Raw genomic sequence first — 8,686 nt, 5'->3', positions numbered from 1 at the left:
GGGAATGGTGAGGCGTGCACTCCCCATCCTACGGGGTTTTGGTGTGTGTGTGCCCACATGGGCAAGAACACAACAGTATGATGGCAAACTGGGTTTTTGGGGCCATAGTAATGAGAATAAAATGAGACCTTCTCCCAGATCATGAAAAACAACAACAACAACAAAAAGGTAACAGAAAACAATAAATAAAACAAGATGCCTCCGGATGCAAAAGCATGGAGCTGGATCCCTACCTTACACCGTATACAAAAATTATCTCAGAGTGGATCAAAGTTCTCATTAGAAGGGCTAAAAGTACAAAATTCCTAGATAAAGTATGGCTATAAATCTTCACGTCCTGTATCAGGCGGTAGTTTCCTAGATGCGACACCAAACCCCAAGTAACGCAAGGGAAAACAGATAAATCAGACACCGCCAAAATATAAAATTCTGGGCTTCAAAGGACATGACTGAGAAAGTGAAGGGACAGCATGGAATGGGAGAAAATATTTGTAAATCATAGATCTGACAAGGGACTTATATCTAGAGTATATTAAGAACTCTTGCAACTCAATAGTTAAAAATCCCAAATTACAAATAGGCAAAGGGTCTCCATAAACATTTCTCAAAGAAGATTGACAAATGACCGATAAGCACATGCAAAGAGGCTGTTTCATCAGCCACCAGGGAAATGCAAGTCAAAACCACAGTGAGATACAACTTCACAACGAACAGGATGGCTGTTTTCAAAACAACAAATGTTGGCAAGGATGGAGAGAGGTTGTCACCCTCAGACTTGGCTGGCAGGAATCTAAAATGGTGCAGCCACTTTGGAAAACAGTCCCATGCTTCCTCAGAATATTAAACAGAGCTACAGGTGACCCGGCGATTCCACTGCTAGGTGTATCCCCAAAAGAAATGAAAGCATTGTAGATAAATGTCCTGGGCAGCATTATTCATAGTAAAAAAGAGGAAACAATCCAAATGTCCATCGGGTGATGAATAAATGAAAAAACGTGGTCTGTCCGTATGAGAGAACGGTACTCAGCTGTAAAGAAAGTATGGACGCCTGCTCCAGCACCGATGGGCCTCAGACCCACGAAGCCAAGGGAAAGCAGCCAGTCACAAAAGACCACATAGTGCATGATTCCATTTATGTGAAATGTCCTGAACTGGAAAATCCATAAAGACAGAAAGTAGATTAGAGGTTTCCAGGGGTGAGGTTTGGGGGAGGGGAGTGAGTGCTAACAGGGACAGGGTTTTCTTTTTGGAGTGACGAAAATGTTCTAAAATGGGTGGTGGGGTGGTCACGTGACTGTGAGAATATACTAAAACCATGGACGGCACACTTGAAATGGGCAAATGGTATGTTGTGTAAATTGTATCTCAGTATTACAAACACACATGCTCACACACATACTAGAATGCCTTGCCCTTCTCTGTTGAGGCCTGGGGAGTCCCGGAGCTCCAGACAGGAGATCTTCAGAGCCAGTCTCATTATTCTGGGCGTGGCTCGGGGGGGGGGGGGGTCAGGGTCCAGGGTTCAGTGAGGTGGGGTGGGATCGCCAGGCTCAGTTCTTCCAAGAGCATTATTTAACAAGCATTTTGGAAACCAACTGTTGGATGAGATCACACAAACGCAGGAGGCTGACTCAGGTGCCAAGGGAAGCATTCCAGAAGGAACAGCTAATTGAGGACCATGCCTTTCTCTCTGATGTCCCCACACAGCTGCAGGAGGGCTTGGAAAGGCGAAGTGACCTCAGATGCCCTACATCAGCCGGCCCTGGTAACCAGCTCCTCCCAGGGCAGAATGGAGCAGAGCCCACTTCTCTTTATGCAGATGGTCAGGCGAGGACAAGAAATTTCCACGTTAGAGATTTTCACAAATAAGGGTAGAAGTTTGTATACTCTAGATAACTCGGAAATCTCCCTGCTTAAAGATAAGAAAACATTCCAACCGTTCAATTGAGATAGCCACCAAGTGAGCCGGCCATTCGGTCCCAGAGCCTCCTCACTAAAAATATCCAACAAGTGTGTATTGCATCCTTGCCGTGGGGGGGGGGGGACCCACAGCAGCATTATCACAATCAAGCATTAGCACCGCGATGCTTGCTACATTTGAGGAGATAAAAGTAAGACACGATTGTGGCGGAGAACTTGAAACTTACACTCATGAATAATAATAAATCAAAGGGAACGCCCAGGAGTGAGAAACGGAACGAGAGACACGGAGGAGCGTGCCAGCACGTTGTACAGAGCTGAAGGGAAAAATCAGTGGCCTAGAAGATAAATCAGAAGATATTCAGAAAGGAGCATGGCGAGATGAAGGGAGGGGAAATACAGAGCGGAGACATATCCACACAGGGAGAAAGCCCAACGTGTGGGTGGCTGGCGTCCCGGAGAATGCCACAGAAACGGTATCTGAGAAGAAAGCGGCTGAGAATTTCACCTGACGGATGGAAGTCACGAAGGCACAGGCTCAAGAAACTCCGCGAATCACCAGCCGCAGAATGAAAGCATGGGCGCAGCCCGCAGGGACGCGGTGGGGAAACCGTTACACACCAAGACAAGGAGGAAAGCTGGACCACAGGAAGGGGGAAATGTTTTCTTCCCCAGGAGCAGTAATGAGCCTGACAGCTGACCTCGGACAGAAGGGGTGGAAGCCGAGTGAGAGGGGATGGCATGTGTGAGGGACTGAAAAGTCATAGTTGTGACCTAAATAAAGTCCCAACGACAGTATAAAAAATAAAGACAGTTTCAAGCAAACAAAACTTGGGAGCCATTGCCGACGGCAGCCCTGCACAAAGTGAGCGTGACTCCAGAGGGAAGGTCAGGAACGCCGACGTGAACGACAAAATGGTACACTGGGTGGTAATTCTAAACAAACAGCGCCGGGATATAGTCAAAAATACGTCTTGGGGGCATCTGGGTGGCTCAGTCAGTGCAGCGTCTGCCTTCCGCTCAGGTCATGATCCCAGGGTCCTGGGATCGAGTCCCGCATCGGGCTCCCTGCTCCACGGGGAGTCTGCTTCTCCCTCTGTCCCTCCTCCCACTTGTTCTCTCAGTCTCTCTCTCTCTGAAATAAAATAAACAAAATCTTAAAAAAAAAATACATCTTGGGAAACAGTCTGGAAGTCAGCAAGTTAAACAGAGTTTCCTGTATGACCGTAGAGGCAAGAGGGCCCCTCTGTGCCCTTTCCAAGTTCCGAAAACCCACAGAATCTGAGTGTGATAAGAAGATGATTGTTGAACTAGCTTAGTTTGCTTTATCATGCACAAATAATGGGTCTAGGGGTACACGGGGTTCAGGCATCCTGTCATGCATACCCTGTCTTGGCAATAAGTAAAAGTAACAAATAACATTTGACTTTGATAAGTGGAGGGTGCAAGCAGTAGTTTCTGGAGTAACCAATAAATAATAGTAAAAGGGGGTATAACATCCAAGCTGATGGGGGAGGGGACGAAATTTTAAAAAGCACTCCATCAATTTAAAAATGGCAAGAAAGGAGAAAAACAAGAATGTAGACTAGGGAGGAAAAATATAAAACACTTAGGAAAATGGTAGGTTTAAAACCAAATACAGGGGCACCTGGGTGGCTCAGTTGTTAAGCGTCTGCCTTTGCCTCAGGGCGTGATCCCGGCGTTCTGGGATCGAGCCCCATGTCAGGCTCCTCCGCTGGGAGCCTGCGTCTTCCTCTCCCACTCCCCCTCCTTGTGTTCCCTCTCTCGCTGGCTGTCTCTCTGTCAAATAAATAAATACAATCTTTAAAAAAATTAAATAAAACCAAATACATATGTGATTACATTAGATGTCAATGGACTAATTGCTCTAATTAAAAGGCAAAGATTATTATATTGGATTTAAAAAAATCCAACTACATTTATAGGGGAAAAGCTAAAATATAGGACTCTAGAAAGACTGAGAGGAAAACAGTGGAAGGAGATACCTTGCCAGTGTGAATTAGCAGCAAGCTGGTATGGGAGCCTGGGTGGCTCAGTCCGTTCAGCGTTTGACTCCTGATTTCGGCTCAAGTCATGATCTCAGAGTCTGAGATTGAGCCCTGGTCTGGCTCCACGCTGAGCGTGAAGCCTGCTTAAGATTCTCTCTCTCCCTCTGCCCCTCCCTACCCCACTCATGCATGTGTGCCTGCCTTCTCTCTAGCTCTCTAAAAAAAAAAAACCCACAAAACTATCACATCAGACAAAGTAGACATTAATGCATAAAGCGTTACTAGGAACCAAGGTGGTCATTTCATGATGATTGCTCAGTCAATTCACCAGGAAAAGAGAAGGTAAATTTAAAGTCTACATGCACCTAATAACACAGACTCAAAATACATAGAGGCAAATGAACGGGAAAAAACAAACGCACAATCCTAGTGGGAAATTTTACCACACCCCTCTCAGTAACCGATAGAATAATCATATTCTTTTTTTTTTTTTTAAGATTTAGTTATTTATTTTAGAAAGAGAGAGAGTGCGAGTGCCTGTGCAAGCAGAGGGAGGGGCAGAGGGAGAAGGAGAAAAGAGAGGGTCTCAAGCAGACTCTGGGCTGAGCATAGAGCCGGACTGGGATCATGACCTGAGCCCAAACCAGGAGTCGGACGCTCAGATGACTGAGCCACCCAGGTGCCCCTTCGAATAATCATATTCTTAAAAAAATCAATAAATAGAGGATTTGAGAAATATGGTAAGAAGATCTAACTTAATGGTCATTTACAGAACATCGACCGCAAAATACACTATCTTTTCAGGCAAGCATGGCCTAATTTTTAGAAAATTGACCCGGTGTTAGCCAGAAGGCAAGTTTTACTTTTGAAGGACTGAATCATACGGAGTATTTTCTCTGAGTATATTCAGTTGTATACTCAAGTATATAATTCAGGGATGCTAAATACAATTCAGTGATCCCCATATGTTTGGGAGTTAGGAAATATACTTCAAAACAACCCATGGATTAAAAAACAAATCACGACGGGGCGCCTGGGTGGCTCAGTCATTAAGCGTCTGCCTTCGGCTCAGGTCATGATCCCAGGGGCCTGGGATCGAGCCCCGCATTGGGAAGCCTGCTTCTCCCTCTCCCTCTGCCCCTACTTGTGTCCCCTCTCTCGCCGTCTCTCTCTGTGTCAAATAAATAAATAAAATCTTAAAAAAAACAACAAGAAAATTAGAAAATATTTTGAAATTAATTAAAATGAAAAAAAAAATACCCCACGATGTATCATAACCTGTGGGCTATACTCAAGCCACACTCAACACGCTGCCTTCACCCAAGTATCAGAGACGAAGAACGGCTGAGAATCAATGAAACGAGCCTTCAACCTTCAAGAACTTAGGGAAAGAGCATCAAATGAACCCAAGGAAAGGAAGAGGAAGGAGACAACAAAGATGAAAGGAAAAAACAAGGAAATAGGAAGAGAAACAAAGGGAACATCACTCCAGATGCTACAGACACGGAAAACAGTGCCTGAATATTGGGGACAATGTGACGGCGACACATCTGGAAAACGAGATGAAACGAGCACTTTCCTGTTTCCAAAAAACACAACTCCTGACAGTGATGCGGGAGGAAAGGGAAGATCTGAAGAGTCGTAAAGGAATCGGATAGAATCTGTAATTAAAAAGCTTTTAACAGAATCAACTTGTGGGCTCAGATTGTTTTATGAGTCACCTCTTACCAAATGTTTGTGGACAAGCAACCTTCATCTTGCCCAGACTCTCCCCGAAAAGAGAAAAGGGCCTATTCCCCACCTGTTCTAGGAGACGATCATAATGTTAGGGAGAGCGCTGCGGGGAGAGGGGAGTGCGGCCGGTCCCTCTCTTGCTCAGACAGAGGAGGGAGAAAGCCTAACAGCCATGAAGCCAGCAGGAGGAGGGAAGACGACGCGTCTCAAGCAGACTGGGTTTATTGTGGGAAGACAGGCTTGGATAACATCGTAAAGTCCATGGGTTTTATCACATTAACAGGGACTCACAGAGAACATGTTTGATGAGACTCAGTTACCATTCAGGATGGAAGAGTCTCGGTACACCTGCTATGGGCGAGGGTCCCTTGCCTAATAAAGCACATCTGCGGAAACACCACCAGCAAACACCGGAACTACAGGCAAAGTGCGGCAAGCTGTCTCTCGCGGACTGGGGGCAAGGCAAGGACGCTGCGAGGACACTCCTCCGGCGTTGCTTCGGAGGTCTCTGCCTGTGCGGTAGGGAAGGGAAAGTTAAGGCAAGATGTGAGGATTTAGAAAAGGAGGAAATAAAACTGCCGTTATCCGCAGCTGATGCGTTACACAGAACACCCAAAAGAACGTGCGGATAATTGGTGATTGACGGATGTACAGTCAACGTACAAAACCGCCGCACCAGCAACAGGCAGAAGATGAGATCTGATAGTAATTGACGGATGTACAGTCAACGTACAAAACCGCCGCACCAGCAACAGACAGAAGATGAGATCTGAAAACAAACCCTGAATTCGTTATCATTTGTCACGTAACAAACCACTTAAAATGCTCAGTATCTCAAACAGACCCACACCTCATTGTTTCTCCTGAGTCTGGAGGGTGGCTGGGTGCTTCTTTCTGCTGGCCTCGCTGGGCTCCCTCGCTGGGTCTGCAGTGGGGCTGGGGCAGGTGGCCGACGTCGGGCTCACGAGCATGGCCGGGGCCTGTGGGGCTCGCTCTCCAAGTGTCCTCCATCCCATCCCCTGCACTCCTTCTTTACAGCATGGCGCTCTCAGCACAGGGGACCAAGGGGACAGGGGCAGAAGCTGCACGGCTTTCTGAGACCTAGACTCACAAGTCCCACCACAGCGCCTTTGGCCATATTCCCCCAGTCAGCCCAGAGAAGTGGGTAATAGACTCCATCCTTTGTTGGGAGGAGGGGAAGAGAATTTGCAGCCATATCTAACCCATCAGAGATGCCACTTACGCACGTCTTTACCTATTGGAGTAAATTTAACAGCAGGTGTGTAGGATGTCTGTGCGGAGAACTACGGAACATCATTCAGCATAAAATCCAAACCTGTGGACGGTGTGTGGGTCTTGTCCTCTGAGAAGCAAACATCAAGGCAGGACTGGATGTGCATGAGACTTATAAGAGTTTATAGCCAGGAACAGCCGGATGGAAGAGATGTGGGAAGGGGTGTGGACGTTCCACGAGCCCTCTGGGCAGGGGTGGGGGGGCGTACCACCCTCCCAGCACCTCCATTGGCTCACCAGCCCGGACTCTCCCAACCCTGCCGCTCAGGGATCTGCACAGAGGCTTCACTGCACGGGCACGGTTGACTGAATCATTGGCCAGTGGCAGTGAACTCAGGGTCAGTCCCTTTCCCCTCCCAGGAGGTGGTGGGGGTGGTCCCGAAAGTTCCAACCCTCTCATCGAGGTTGGTTCCAGGTCAAACCAGCCCCCATGTTTAGGGGCTTTCCAGAAGTCTGGGAAGTCAGATTCCCTGACATAAACTCTGGTGTGGTAGAAAGGGGCTAACAATTAACAAGAGACACCTTTATGGCTCTTTTATCACTTAGGAAATTCCAAGGGTTTAGGAGCTCTGTGACAGAAACAATGACCGAATATACATTTCTTTTCTTTTCTTTTCTTTTCTTTTCTTTTCTTTTCTTTTCTTTTCTTTTCTTTTTTTCTTTTCTTTTTTTTCTTTCTTTCTTTTCTTTCTTTCTTTCTTTCTCTCTCTCTCTTTCTTTCTTTCTTTCTTTTAAGATTTTATTTATTTATTTGAGAGAAGAGGGGGAGAGAGAGAGAGAGGGAGGGAGGGAAGGGAGAGGGGGAGGGGCAGAGAGAGAGGGAAAAGCAGACTCCCCATAAGCAGGGAGCTCAACCCCGGGGCTCGATCCCAGGACCCCGCGATCATGACCTGAGCCAAAGGCATACTGAGCTTCACCGACGGAACCACCCAGGCACCCCCCAAGTATACATTTCTTATTATCAAATCACAACATCAGAGAGCTCCAAACAGACTCAAGCACGTATGGACACTGATTTTCCAGAAAGGAGCCCTGCGGAGCACGGGATGAAGGGGAGACTTTCCAAAAACCACAGAATGACTGGGGATCCGTATGATGAAAAATAAAATGGGCCGTCCTCCCTCACGTCGTAAACAAAAATGACTCCAGCTGAGCTGAGGATCTGAAGGGGAAAGGCAAGACAGCAGCACTTCTAGAAAACCGGATGCAGCATTCCATATGTTCATGTCTTTGGGGTAGGGAAATACATTTTGAAAAAGACACAAAAGGACTAATCCTAACAGACAAGACTGACGAATTCTCCTGCAGCGAAGTCAAGGGCCGTTCTGGATGGCGCAGAGAGGAGCTAACAGAATTTGTGAAGTATTTAGAACTTGGTGGAAATGTCAGTGCTGCCTGTGGAAACCTGGGGGACACGGTGTGAGTCCTTCTCGGGGAGACACGGGTTCCCCTGCTGCACGTGTACAAAAACAAGAAAGATTTACAGAGGAGCGAACCAAACTGTCCACTTTTGAAACCAGAAAAAGAACAAGAGAATAAATCCAAAGAAAATAAGAGGAAAGAAAATAAAAGCGGAGGTTAGGGAAACAGAAAACAAACCCCAAAATAGAACAACCCCAAGGGCTGCTGTTTTGAGAAGACGAATCACAGAGACAATCGGCAGCAGAACGCGGCAAGGAAGAAAAAGACGACGACACAAACACGTTGGAATTGAAGAGGGGGCATCGCCA

The 8,686-nt window shown here is 46.8% G+C and overlaps 1 protein-coding gene across 1 annotated transcript in view; it reads right to left on the bottom strand.

The window, feature by feature from the left end:
- Nucleotides 1-8,686, bottom strand: part of CANT1 (calcium activated nucleotidase 1) — a 56,791-nt gene that overhangs the window by 44,585 nt on the left and 3,520 nt on the right. The gene's annotated exons all lie outside the window — the stretch shown is intronic.

Source organism: Ursus americanus, chromosome 23, assembly GCF_024610735.1.
Source record: "Ursus americanus isolate L20-20 chromosome 23, mUrsAme1.1.p, whole genome shotgun sequence".
NCBI lineage: Eukaryota > Metazoa > Chordata > Mammalia > Carnivora > Ursidae > Ursus > Ursus americanus.
Note: the sequence above shows the minus strand (reverse complement) of the source record. Positions and strands in the feature narration are given on the sequence as shown.